This window comes from Hevea brasiliensis, chromosome 1 (genome assembly GCF_030052815.1).
Source record: "Hevea brasiliensis isolate MT/VB/25A 57/8 chromosome 1, ASM3005281v1, whole genome shotgun sequence".
NCBI lineage: Eukaryota > Viridiplantae > Streptophyta > Magnoliopsida > Malpighiales > Euphorbiaceae > Hevea > Hevea brasiliensis.
The window spans coordinates 10,940,431-10,954,653 of record NC_079493.1 but is presented as its reverse complement, the minus strand read 5'-3'; the positions used below and the strand labels follow the sequence as shown (position 1 = coordinate 10,954,653).

Genomic DNA, 14,223 nt, shown 5'->3' with positions numbered 1-14,223 from the left:
CATTTTTTCCTGTCTTCCTATTGGTTGAAACACCTCACCCATATCACAGTCTTATTCGAATTCTGCAATTGTAGTTGTTCAAGTCATCTAAACTTTATCATCCTAAGACTCCAAACCCTATCACACCTCTTTCCCAAAACCCTATAAATACCCTACTAGAGAAGAGAAGAAGGGGATGATGGGAGGAAAGAGGAAGAGAAAATTCAGAGCTATAAGAAATTTAGAGATATTCAAGACTCTTTGAGTTCTTCCTTATTTTTTCTTTTCTTCAAGAAGATTTTCATACAAGATTTCTAGAAGGTCATTTTTTATTGTTTTCTTTTCAAGATCTATGCCACACAATATTTTAATTCTATGCTCTTTGTCTTCAATTTATTTTATATGTTCATATAGATCATGTAATCATGTTTAATTTGAGGGGATACACAACTCTGCACATGTTTAGTTTCTGTCTCTCGTATTTTTATTATTTTTCTTTATATTCTGAATCTGTAAAAAATTTGTAAAAATTATATTCATATTCTACACGAAATTCCATTAATTTTAGGCTTAAGAATCACTAAAAAAGCTTTAATATTTTGTAAGTTATGGTTGTTTGAAGTTAGGGTTCCTGTAAAATCTGATTTGCTGGATATCCGACTTGTGGAGCCCATATCTCCCTTGTTCCTTAATATTTTTGTGCAAATCTAGTGTCTAAAATTAACTTCAGAATCTTATGAATCTTTTCCAATTGGTTTTGCATTCATATCTTTTGTGGTTAATGAGTTATGAATTTTACAAAAAAGTAGTACAATTCTGTCACTTAGAAGAGTTACGATTTATGTAGATCATTCGGCCAGGGTTTTGTTTGATTTATAAATTTTATGTCATTGTATGATATGTAGGCTATCTTCTGTAATTTTTTTATGATTTTTAGGCATGTTTAACTATTTTTAAAAAATCGAATTTCTTGCTACTGTTAATCTGCCAGAATTTAAAAATTGTATATTTATGCATGTTCTTATATTTTCTTAGGTTTTAATTGATATTTGATCTATTTTCTATATTCTTTTAATTCAAGAAGTGTTATAAAGTGTTTGGATCATGTTAGAAGACTTAGACCATTAGGTAGTTGTAACTAATTAGGAATCTTAACCCTTTAGGAGACTAGAGTTAGAATCCAATGTAAATTGTTATTAATATTTTCTTTATTTCTTTTATTTTCTTTAGTTTCTTTATTTTTTATTACAAACAAAATTGGTAAGTAGCCCAAAGGTAAGTACCAAAGAGGGCATTTGCGTGGAGCTTATATGGAGCTAAACGGGAGTAAGCCAGGGATATCATTGCCATACTAGAAGAGAAGACCCTTTTTTAAGGGTAGCTTGCCCCAATGGCAACTGCATTTACCAACAGTTAAGTAGCTCTAAGACTTCTTGAATAACCATTGGCATGAAACTGTAGTAATAATAGAACTTTTATTTGGTAAATTAAAATTAACTTTGTTTTTAATTTAACTGACTTTTGCATGTAATTAATTTAAATAAATACTTTGTAAATTAAAATTAATCTTGTTTGTAAATTAAACTAATATTGGCATGTAAAATAAATTTAATTTAATACTTGGTAATTGTAAAATAAATTTGCATGTTAGAAATCTTTATTAGGTTGTGATTGTTTGGGACTTATGTAATATTAGAATAAATTACACATGTACATAATTAACTTAGTTCAATTATCCTTAAGGTAACTTGGTGAAAATTAATTAATTAGGTTAAATAGAAACATAGGGTTATTTGAAATTGAATTTGTTTGTAAATTAAATTCCCAATAATAAATTAATTTTAGTCATCTGGTAAATATCATTTAAATAATTAGCAACCCCATAGATAGGAATTACTTGTGCATGAAAATTGTGTGTAAACAACAACCCTTTTTGTGAATTACTTGCGTGTGTAGGATTAGAATTGCATTTTTTAGGATAAAGTTTAATAAAGGAATAATAAACAAGACTTCTAGAAAGATTAGTAGAGGACTGGCACTCGAATTAACGAGGTTAGACCAGGCGTAAGGGTGCCTAACACCTTCCCCTTACGTACCCACTATCCCGAACCTAGACATTGGGCTATGGTAATGACGGTTGTGGAAACTCTGCAAGGAGTAAGTTGCCATCCATGACCCTCGGAAGAAACACTGAATATGTCCCGGTTATTACCCGGGTGGCGACTCCTGTCTATCTATGCCTTTGTGGCATAAATCCTTAGTACCGTGGTAGTGTTATGGGAAGACGGTACTTACCAGTGGTTTGATTCTATTAGGATTGTATGAAGTGTATGTCTAGGGAATGATGTCTAAGGAGGTGGTACTTAAGTGAGACCATTGTGACTCCACCATCTTTCCTGGGCATTACCTGGTGCATTTTATATAATTCTAATGGATGATATTTCGCCTCACGCCCCATCTGTGGCTCACTGAACATGGGGCATTCCCTAGCAAAGTGACCTGGTTGGCCACACCTGAAGCATACTCCTGATCCCATCAAACAAGGTCCCGAATGTCCTCTTCCACACTGTGCACAAGGTGCCAAGGAGGATCCTGAACTGGACCAGGCGCTATACTCGAATCGTGACCACCGCTTTGGATCCGTACACTGCGAATCCTTGAGGTTTGTGTCTAAAACCACTCTTCTTGTTCCTACTTTTTCCTCTGTAATTACTCTGGCCACCACTGTCTGGAGTACCCATGGAAGGGACACCTGAGGAACCCTCTGCTCTGTTTTTCTTTGCTCTCCGCTGTCATCCGCAGCATAGCTAATCTCAATCTGTCTGGCTCGATCAACCACCACATCAAAAGACTGATCAGACATCATGGCTAGGTTCGCATACCTCCTGTCAAGCCCCTTTAGGAATCTCTTCACCTTCATAGTTTCTGTAGCTACTGCTGCAGGGGCATATCTGCTCAATTCTAGAAATTCTGTAGCATATTCATCTACAGACCTGCCATTCTGTCTTAAGGCCTCAAAGGCCCACTGCTTCTGATCTCTAAAGCTTTCTGGCATGAACCGATTGATAAAAAGTTTCACAAACTGAGCCCATGTCAAACCCTCCATCCGGGGTAACACGTAGTCATTCATCCATTGTCTAGGCATAGGCCCCATGACATGCTGTATACACTCTATTAGTCTTCTATCAGTCCAATCGCAGTGCTCTGCACATGTAGGAATCCAAAAGCGATATGCATCGTCGACACATCATAAGGACCCGGCACCATCTTCTTGTAGTTGATGATCTGTTTGTAAGTTTCCCCTCTTGGTGCGGTGGACTGCTGCTGCTGTGGAGGGTGGACCATATACTGTGCCATCATATCGATGGTCCTCTGCAAACCAGCTAGAGTAGCTGCCATGGGGTCCATGGGACCCTGTGCCATAAAGGACTGATCCTGTACTGGGGGTGGCTGCTCCTCTACTTGAGCAGCTCTAGGCCTCCTACCCCGCCTCGTCGGGCGGCGCCTCATCTGTCTTGACACCTCGTCGAGCACATCTGGCTCTGGTGCAGTGGCAGCTCTCCTGCTTCTACGCATTTTCCTGAAATTCAGCAGCATTAGCCCACAAAATTCAAAACTGCACGTTACACAGCTCTATAGACTCACATTTATACACAATATATAGAGCAGAAACTAGAAGCAAAGATGACAATGCAAGACAAATGTGGACCCTATTTTTCCGCATGTGACTCCTAGTAGACTCTTCCCAACATTTTAGATGAACATTCCCTAAGAATCTGGAGCCTAAGCTCTGATACCACATTTGTCACGACCCAACCTATGGGCCGGACCAAGACTAGGACACAGGCGACCTAAAGCCCCCGAGGCCCGTAGTAAGCCTAATTGTTCATTAACCCAACTCTAAGGCCCATTTGGGCCCAAATTCAAGAAACCAAACGGACAGAGTCCGGCCATAAAATGGACTTTCCAACTGGGAGTTTTCGACTCACCCTACCTGTAAACACAATAAATACTCAACTGGGGAGCTCAGCTCACCCTCCACATACTCATCAGCATAAAAATAAATGGGAGCTCAGCTCCCTCATCCAATCCATCAAACATGCATAGAATATTAAGTTTACAGGTCCAAAATAATAATTTAGTTTACAGACCCAAATCAAATAAACATTTCTAACACATGCGGAAATTCTAAGATTTAACAAGTTTATACAAACATTAGTAATCGACCTGCGAGGGAGAAAGCAGGTTGACCTCAAAAATATCCTCCTGTGGCCTGAAAAAATTTTTGAACAGGAGTGAGCGTTCGACTCAGAGAGTAAAATATCAATTTTAACCATAATCTCTATAACTATCTAGAACTAATGCAACATGTGGAGTGAAATGCAACATCAACAACATTTTCACATCATAACATCAAAAAGGTAATTTGGAGCACTCACGCACCCTGTAACATCAATCATAATATATGGGAGCTGATCCCTATCTGACTCTCTTAAATCCAACCTGGTGCCAGCGAAGAACTCAAGCCGGACTTTCGCTTAATAAACCAAATCGGGGGTCCCAGCGAAGAACTCAAGCCGTGACTACCCTCGAAGGATCCGGTCCCAATAAGAACTCAAGCCGTGACTACCCGTCCTATCCATAGTCCACACCATCACACGCACGCCAACGCACGACACCGCTGCTCCAAATTACCACAACAACATCATGGCACTTTAACAGTTATCAATGCATCATAAATCGTGCCTAAAGTTTAACTACATAAATATATGCATATAAGTGATGCATGGGCATGCTTGAACATATAATAATAGTGAAATTACAATTAAAATTAATATTTTACTCACAGACTTGACGGTGGTCACTGAGGCGGCTGGGCGGAGGAAGAAGGCTATCCCGGCTCACCTGACAATTTTATTACAATCATTTAATAAATTTGACTCAATACAAACAAAGAAAAAGACCAATACGTCCTAAGTCGTGCCGAAAATCCGGCAGAGTCTCCCCTATACCTAGGACCTACCCAACCTGCAAAAAGGCTCAAATCACACTTCTATATTCGCAACTCATATATCCACAGTTCAATCACATCACACAGCCCCTCCTGGGCCCATCAAATCAGTCATTCATCACAGTATGTAAAATTACAATTTAGTCCTTATAATTGATCATTTTTGCAAAAACTGCCCAAATAAGCTCTAAAAATTCTAAAACTTTGCCCCGCGGTCCTTAGCAATATTACTAAGCTATTACAAAAAGAATCATAATTTTCTAAGCTACCACAAATATTTTATGGATTTTTAATCCTATTTAAGCACTAGAAAATTATGAAAAAGTAAGGTTCGGGTTTACCTTTGCCGATTCCGACTTCGGGAACGCGCTCGGGACGTCTGACAATGGGGGGCTAGCCAAAACCTCGGTCCAATTCGGAGACTTTTCCAGTAACGGGTCTGTCTGGCCGGAATTTCACAGACCCGGTCAACTGTCGAATTTCCGCGAATCGAGGATACCTACACGAAGCCCATAACACGGGGGTTAGTACATAAATTTTTCAGAATTTTCTAAGCTCATTAAATGCTCGGAAAAACACTGCGAAGTTCCGTGGGACCCATCGAAAAACGGTGTCGAAAAAATTTGAAATTTATGTCGCCGCGAAGCTCTCGACGAGTGGAGCGTGCTGGTACCCTCGGTTTTCTCGTGGGATTCACGGTTTTCGAGAAATCTAGCCCAAAAGTCGAAATGGGCTAAAATCTTCCCGAGCAAAAATCGGACAAACCGCGTAGATGGATTTCGGCGTTCTTGGTGTCTATGGAAAGCTCTCGCCGAGTAGATGATTTTAGACACAAGACCCGGTCCAATTGGTGGCCGGATCGGCCGGATTTTGGCCGGAGAAGTCCAACAGTCGCGCGCGCGCTGCGCGTCCGTTCCAAGGCCGTTTTCCGGCGTTCCAGGCGGCGGCCGGCCGTGGGGGAGGGCCGAGGTGGGGCGCCGGCGAGGTGGGGACGCAGGGGAGGCGGCAGCGCGGCAAGGGGAGGAGGGAGGAGAGAGAAAAGAGAGAGAGAAGAGGAGAAGGTCGACGCGCGCGGGAGGGAGAAGAAAAAGAGAAGAAGACCGGTCCGATTCGACCGGTCCGATCCGGTCCGGTTCGATTCGGCCGGTTCGATTCGAAATACAAAATTTTGAATTTTTACTCTGCCTCGGGACCGAAAACGAGGTCCAAAAATTTCGAAAAATTCGAAAACTCAAAAATCGTAGACTCCAAATATATTTTTAGTTTTGCCACGTGGTCTTTAAATTAATTTTTAAAATTTATCAAAGTTTATATTTTCGGAAAATCGAACCCGATTTTTAAAATCCGAAAAATCTCAAAAAAATTCCTAAAATTTATATAAAATTAAAATACCAAAAATGCTCATAAAATTTAAAATTTTTGGGGTGTTATGTTTGTGCATAAATGGCTAAAAAATGTTCAAATTTTACTTATAATTTTACCTTAATTTTTTTAATAATTGCACTTTAAATTATAGAGAATAATATAATTATATCTTGCCATTAATCACATAATTAAAAATTAACATCACTCCCATCTAACTACATTAATCTCATAAATTAACAAAATTATGAGAATGCAATTGTTAAACAATATTAATAACTGAGATGAAAATTCTGTTAACTAAAAAGTTAAGAATATTGTAGAATGATCTTTCGCGCATTAAAATTAAATTTTATGTTCGAATAATTTTAAAGTTATACTCCTTTATGTCAACTTAATGCATTAAATATAAAATTATTTTAAAGTGTTTTTCAATGTATTTGAAACTTAATAAATTGTAAAAAAAGTCGGTATTTATATTAATTAGATTAATCTTATTGAGTTGATATTTTCATATTTAAATTTTATTGTGTAAAATATTTCCTGTATTTTTCGAGGTTTATACTAATTATAAGAAAGAGAATGCTAATATTGTTTTCTTTTTTTTTTTAAATCCTCTTAATAATTGATTCGTTTCCTCTCAAATATTGTTTTTTAAATTAAAAAAAACCACTCAAAAATAAATTATTAACTTGAAATTATATATATATATATATATATATATATATATTGTGAATGAACTTAATTTAATTTCAAAATGCATAACAATTAATAAAAATATTTTATTTTTCTAGAAAATATTTTTTTACAAATAAATTATTTTGTATAAAACAATTAAAGACTTTGAAAATATATTTTTTCATTTTTTAATGTTAGAGTATTAAAAAATAATAAATGAAAAATATTTTTTAATTAAAGTAAGAATTAAATTATTTTTAAAGAAAATAATTTATTTTTCTCAAAAAAGAAAGCTATTTTCATTTTTTATAACTTCTATAATCTTATTAAAATATAAAAATATTTATATATATAAAATATAAACACATACTATTAATTTAATATTATAATAAAAAATATTTTTATATTATATATATTTTTTAAAATATCTTTTATATATAAATTATTTTTTACGTATACATAACTTTTTAGCTTGGTGGGTAAAATAGTCTCCAGATGAGGACTTCTCTTCTCCATTAAAATTTAAAGTGAATCTAATTCATCATAAATGGCAAATGAAATTCATACAGAGGGCTTAGAAATTTTAGATCTAACATTGACAACTTGGAAGCAACTAGACTCGTCCATTAATTTCAATTTTCTTTTCTTTGATTATTTTGTCTTTAAAGGAAAAAAAATATTAAAATCTTATTAAATTAAAAAATTTTTATTTAAATTCAGTCTATTATAAACTTAAGATATAATATTTATAATAAAATTTATATATAAAATAAATGAGATTTATATATTTATGTGTTAAATAAATTTTTATTAATTGATTAAAAATATTATTATATAAAAAATTTTAAAATATAATCATTATATGTATAATATTATATTATGGCCACTAATAATAATAAATCACATTGCATGGAAAAGCAAGACTTCTCTTATTTTCTTATTCGGCATTTGACTCTGCAGAATGTCCATTACACCGACCCTTAAGACCATTGGCGGATGCCGTTCATAACATGAGGGGTCGATTAAACATTTTTTTTTTTTATAAATAATCTTTATATATTTATTTATTTATTGACCCTTCATCAATTTAATTATTAAATTTTTTTTATAAAATATAAAATTATTCAAAAAATATATGTGCATTTAAAAGTTTATTCACTTCAAAAATTTTATTGTAATTTTTTAATAATAAATTTTATCAAAATAAAATAATATAATAATAACTTCAGGTACTTATATAGAGAAATATGTATTTGTTAGCATTAAATAATAATGTAATTTTTTTTATATAATTTTGAAGGTATTAGATTTTATTGAGTCTAATTATAAAATATTAATACTATATTTTTAATTTTTATATAATCTTTTATATATTAATTTCGGAAAAAAAAATCTAGATCCAGTGTAAAATCATATTCCAGCTTCTAGTCTAAAATAAATATCGTGGTTGGTAGACAAAATATTTTTGCAGAAAGATGTGTAACTTCAAGAGGCAGCAAATGAACAACTTCTGTCACATCTCTCAAGCAATAAGGAAACATGGGTCGGTTTGAATGATGGATGGAAGATCTTCAAAAAGATGTCCATGAGTTGCAAATTAAGAATGTACCCTTGTGGTTTTTCTTTCTTTCGAACAGTAAAACAAGTACTGGTAGTAATGCATTTTCAATGTCATTCTATCTATACAAATCAAGATTGAAATTGGATATTATATTTTCACACTTCACATCAACCCAATTGAAATAAACAAATATCTGAATCAATAATTGATGCATACATTTTGCATAGTCATTTAGGTCTAATTTCATAGTCATTTTATTTTATTATTAGTTATTTTTAGCTAATTTCATTAGTTATTTAGTTAGTTTTTCATAATTATCAATTTTGGATTAATTTGTAATTTTTACTTTGTTTTGTAGGAAAAATGGTGTTTTTGAAGGACTAAAGAGAAATTTTGCCATTGAGGAGTGCCTTCTACAGCCAAAGATGTCAAAAACAAGTTTTCAAGCTGAAATATGCATTGACCAAATTGTGCATAACTTGCCGCATAAGCTATGCGGATCTGCATAAGGAGAAAAATCACTGTTCCAATACCTGCCGAAATGTGCATAAGGAGATTGCATAGCTTATGCACATTCACGTCTCTCTTATGCACTCTCACGGAATTGTGCATAACCTATGCACCAAGTCATGCAGTTTCGCATAAGTGAACCAGAAATCAGCGCATAAGGGATCGCATAACTTATGCACCCACTTATGCATCCCATAAAGGTTTCATTAATGAGTCAGTAAGATTTCCTCGTAAAATTCCTCCTAGAACACACCATTTTAGGGCTCCATGTCGAAAATGCTATAAATAGTCCCATTTCCCATTTTAGAAAGGGGAGAAAAGAGCGTAAAAGGAAAGGAAGAGGAGAGGCAGCAAACAAGAGTCATTTTTACCTTCCACACCATTTTCAACCAAGATTTGCATATTTCTTTCTTTCCTTACATTTTTCCTACATTTCTAGTGTTTAGTTTCTTGTTCCTTAGCTTAGATTAAAGCTTTATTTCCATTTAAACTCAATATATCTTGTAAGCATTATGGATAGTGAGTAGTTTTATTTTGATTCTGGAGTAAGGGTTGTAATATTTGAGATATTTTGTGGATTTTGATTGGGTAATCCATATTTTGTGGTCTTAATGAGTTTTATTCATTTCTTGTGTGCTTAATGACATGCTTAGTGTAGGATCCCATTAAGTGATGTTCTTAATCCATGGTTGAGGCACCGAAAGGAGAAGGCCTTGTGATAGATAATCAAGGAATTGGACTTAATTAACTTAGATCTAGAAATAGACTAAGGATTAAGAGGATTCACAGATTAATTAAAGAACTTAATGGGTCTTAATTAACTCTAACTCCACGAAAGTAGGATTAGATTGATTAAGGCACTCTTTGTCTCACTCGAAAGGGTATTCAAAGGATTTAAGAATTAATCTCCTTAAAACCCATAAGTTTCACAAGATTGGATAACCAATTTAAAATCCCAAAATAGCTCGAATATGAAATCCCGAACTCCGGAATCGCCTTTTTATCATTGTTAATTTCCAATTGAATTTAATTGCTTGCCATTTTAAATCTTGCCATATTTGAACTTGCTTATTTCAATTTGATGCAATTTTAGTTTAATTAATACATTGTTGGATAGATTATTAATTTTGCACATATAGATTTCATACTCCAATACCCATCAATTTATTGCTTTAATTTCAAAAATAGTTCAATTTAGTCAACTTTTTATATCAAAAATTCAATCATTAACACAACTCCTCGTGGGAACGATATCTTTTCTATATTACTTGTACGACCCGTGCACTTGCGGTTGGGCCACATCAAGTTTTTGGCGCCGTTGCCGGGGAGTTGTTTGTTTAAGATTGAATTCTTGATTATTTTAGTTGTTTATAGTTTTATCTTTGTTATCTTTTCATTTTGTGTTTGTTTGTTCTTTTTCAGGTACTTTTAATCTTTTATGAGAAGAGCTAGAAGCACAAGTGACACATCCTTATTGTTCAATCCTGAAATTGAGAAATTTTGTAAAGCCAACAAGAAAGAAACCAGAAAAAGAAAAGAAGCTTTGAGAGAAACTGAATTAGAAGCAGACATGGCTGATGAAAGAATTAGAATTGGTGGTAATGCTGGAAATGATCGAAACAATGAAAATGCAGCCCAAGGTGAAGAGGTTGTAAATGCTAATTTGCCTAGGGGAAGTATGATGGATCATGCTTTTCCTCGTTTTGATGACTTGAGAGAGAGCATAGCAAGACCAAGAATTGATGCAAATAGTTACAAGATGGATTTTGGAGTTCTTCAAATGATTCAGAATTCTCAATTTGGAGGACATCCTTCTGAAAATCCACACACACATCTGAAGAAGTTTGCTATGATTTGTGATATGCAAAACAACCTGGAGTATCTGATGATGCAGCAAGATTGAAGCTATTCCCATTCTCTTTGAAAGATAGAGCATTGGATTGGCTTGATTCTTTACCTCACAACTCCATTACAAATTGGGAGCAACTCACTGATGCATTTCTTGCACAATATTTTCCACCTGGAAAAACTCAAGAATTGAGGAATCAAATGACAGCTTTCAGACCAAGAGAAGATGAAACTCTCTATGAGTCATGGATGAGATGGAAGGAATTAGAGAGACAATGCCCACATCATGCCATTCCGAAATGGATGATAAACTAGAATTTTTACACAAATGTCACTCCTGCAATTAGAGGGATTATTGATGCTCAAACAAGAGGAGAATTTATTATGAAGCATGAAGATGAAGCTTATGAGCTATTGGAGAAAATTACAAAGAATACTCATCTTTGGAGTAGTCCAAGAGGACCACCCAACTCAAAAAGGCAAGTCATGGAATGTATGATCTTGATCCATTCAACATGATTAATGCAAAGTTTGATGCACTTACAAATGTTTTGGCTAAGAAGATGGAAGATTTGAGTATGTTGGTTAGTTCATCATCATCATCTGGAAGTTCACAACAAGTTGCTTATGCAGTATGAACTACCACCGTGGAGTAGACTATGGAGAGCAAACATCATATGTTTTAATTATGGAAACAAACAAATGGGAAATTCTTACTCTCAAACTTATAATCCAAATTGGAGGAATCATCCCAACTTTTCATGGGGAAATCAGCAAAGTCAAGTTCCAAATCAGAATTTTCAACCACAACAGCAACAAGGAATTCCATATCAGCAAAATAGGCAACCATTGCCTAATTTTCAGCAGAAAAATATGAATCCTCCACCAAAACAAAGAAGAACAAAGTTCCACCACGAAGCTTTATTACAAATGATTCTTGCTAACCAAAATAAGCATGATGAGGAGATGAGAGAGATGAAAGCAAGGCTAGAACAGATGCAAACACATAATGTATCGTTGGAAAATCAGATTGCACAACAAGCATCTTCCTCAGGTACCAAGTCTTTTGGAAAACTTCCAAGTCAACCAGAAAACCCAAGAGAGCAGTGTCAAGCTATTACTTTAAGAAGTGGGAAAGTTGTAAATGATGAGAAGAGTGAAAATAGTGAGAAGAGAGAAAATGAGAAAGAAACTGATGAGAGTGAAAAACAAGAGAGTGAAAAACAAGAGAGTGCAGAAAAATGTAAAGAGGAAATTGAAGAGAAGGAAGAGAAGTATATACCTCCTGAGCCCTACAAGCCACAACTTCCCTTCCCACAAAGATTTCAAAAAGCCAAGCTTGATAGGCAATTTGGGAAGTTCTTAGAGGTCTTGAAGAAGCTTTACATAAATGTGCCTTTTATTGATGCTCTTTCACAAATGCCCTCTTATGCAAAATTCTTGAAAGAAATTCTCTCAAACAAGAGGAAACTTGAAGACCATGAAACTGTAGCTTTGACAGAAGAATGTAGTGCTATCCTCCAAAGGAAACTTCCTCCAAAGCTCAAGGATCCAGGGAGTTTTTCAATTCCATGCCACATTGGGGAATCATGTTCTACAAAAGCTTTATGTGATTTAGGGGCTAGTGTTAGCCTTATGCCCCTCTCCATTTATGAGAAGCTCAATATGGGAGATCTAAAACCAACCCACATTTCTCTTCAGTTAGCTGACAGATCAATTAAGTATCCTGAAGGGATTTTGGAGAATGTGCCTCTGAAGGTTGGAAAGTTCTATATACCTGTTGACTTTGTCATCTTGGACATGGAGGAAGATTCTAATATTCCAATTATCTTGGGGAGACCCTTTCTAGCTACAGCAGGAGCATTGATTGATGTTAAGGGAGAAAAATTGACTCTTAGAGTTGGTGAAGAGCAATTGGTTTTCAATATTAATAACACTATGAAGAAGCATCATTCAAGTCGATACTTGCTTGAGAGTTGATATCATTGATGAGCTGTCGTTGAAGAACACTTCGTAAAGAAATATCCGAAAGATCCACTTGAAAATTGCTTGGTTCATGGAGGAGGCATAGACTATGACAACCCTCATGTGGTTGCATATGCTCAACATTTAGAGGGAAGTCCACCATTCATTTCTGCTCCAGTTTTTCAACTCACACAAAAGGAAAAAGCAGAATCTAAGCAACCATCATTCAAGGAAGAAGATGCACCTAAGGTAGAACTTAAGCAACTTCCTTCTCACTGTATGAATTTCTTGGCACCAATAACACTTATCCAGTAATTGTAAATGCAAACTTGAGTACATTAGAGGCTGAAAAGTTGTTAAGAGTCTTCAGGCAATTTAGTAAAGTTTTAGCATATACAATAGATGACAGTAAGTGAATAAGACAACACTTTTGAATGCATATAATCAGTTAGGAATAAAATTGTAAGCCATCTATTGAACATCGAGGAGGTTGAACCCAAATATGAAAGAAGTTGTTAAAAAGGAAATTTTGAAGTTGCTTGATGCAGGATCATATATCCTATCTCGCATAAGATTTGGGTGAGCCCAAGACATGTTGTCCCAAAAAGGGTGGAATGACAAAGGGTCAAAAATGAAAATAATGAATTAATTCCCACCGTAATGCTGACTAGTTGGCGAATGAGCATAGATTACAGAAAATTAAATGTTGCCACTAGAAAAGATCATTTTCCACTTCCCTTCATTGATCAAAAGTTAGAAAGACTAGCTAGGCATTCTTATTTTTGCTATTTAGATGGATACTCAGGTTTTTTTCAAATCCCTATCCATCCAAATGATCAAGAGAAAACCACTTTTACTTGTCCATATGGAACATTTGCTTATAGGAGGATGCCATTTGGGTTGTGTAATGCACCAGCCACTTTTCAAAGGTGCATGATGGCAATCTTCTCAGATTTCATTGAAGACATAATGGAGGTTTTTATGGAAGATTTTTCTGCTTATGGATCTTCATTTGACATATGCTTGGCTAACCTTTCTAAAGTTTTGCAATGATGTGCGACATCGACCTTGTGTTAAACGGGAAAAGTGTCATTTCATGGTTCAGGAAGGGATAGTGCTTGGACATTTGGTGTCTAACAGAGGAATAGAGGTTGATAAAGCCAAAGTTGAAGTGATAGAGAAGATGGCTCCTCCTACCAATGTCAAAGGAATTCGAAGTTTTCTAGGACATGCCGGGTTCTACAGACGCTTTATCAAGGATTTTTCTAAAATAGCCAAACCTTTGTCTAATTTGTTAAGTCATGACACA

At 35.0% G+C, this 14,223-nt stretch overlaps 1 non-coding gene across 1 annotated transcript; it reads right to left on the bottom strand.

Annotated features, from left to right (window-relative positions):
- Nucleotides 1–11,135: 11,135 nt before the first annotated feature.
- LOC131169647 (small nucleolar RNA R71) lies at nucleotides 11,136–11,242 on the bottom strand. The gene has a single exon (XR_009140537.1). It is a non-coding gene; the product is annotated as a small nucleolar RNA R71 (small nucleolar RNA).
- Nucleotides 11,243–14,223: the final 2,981 nt, after the last annotated feature.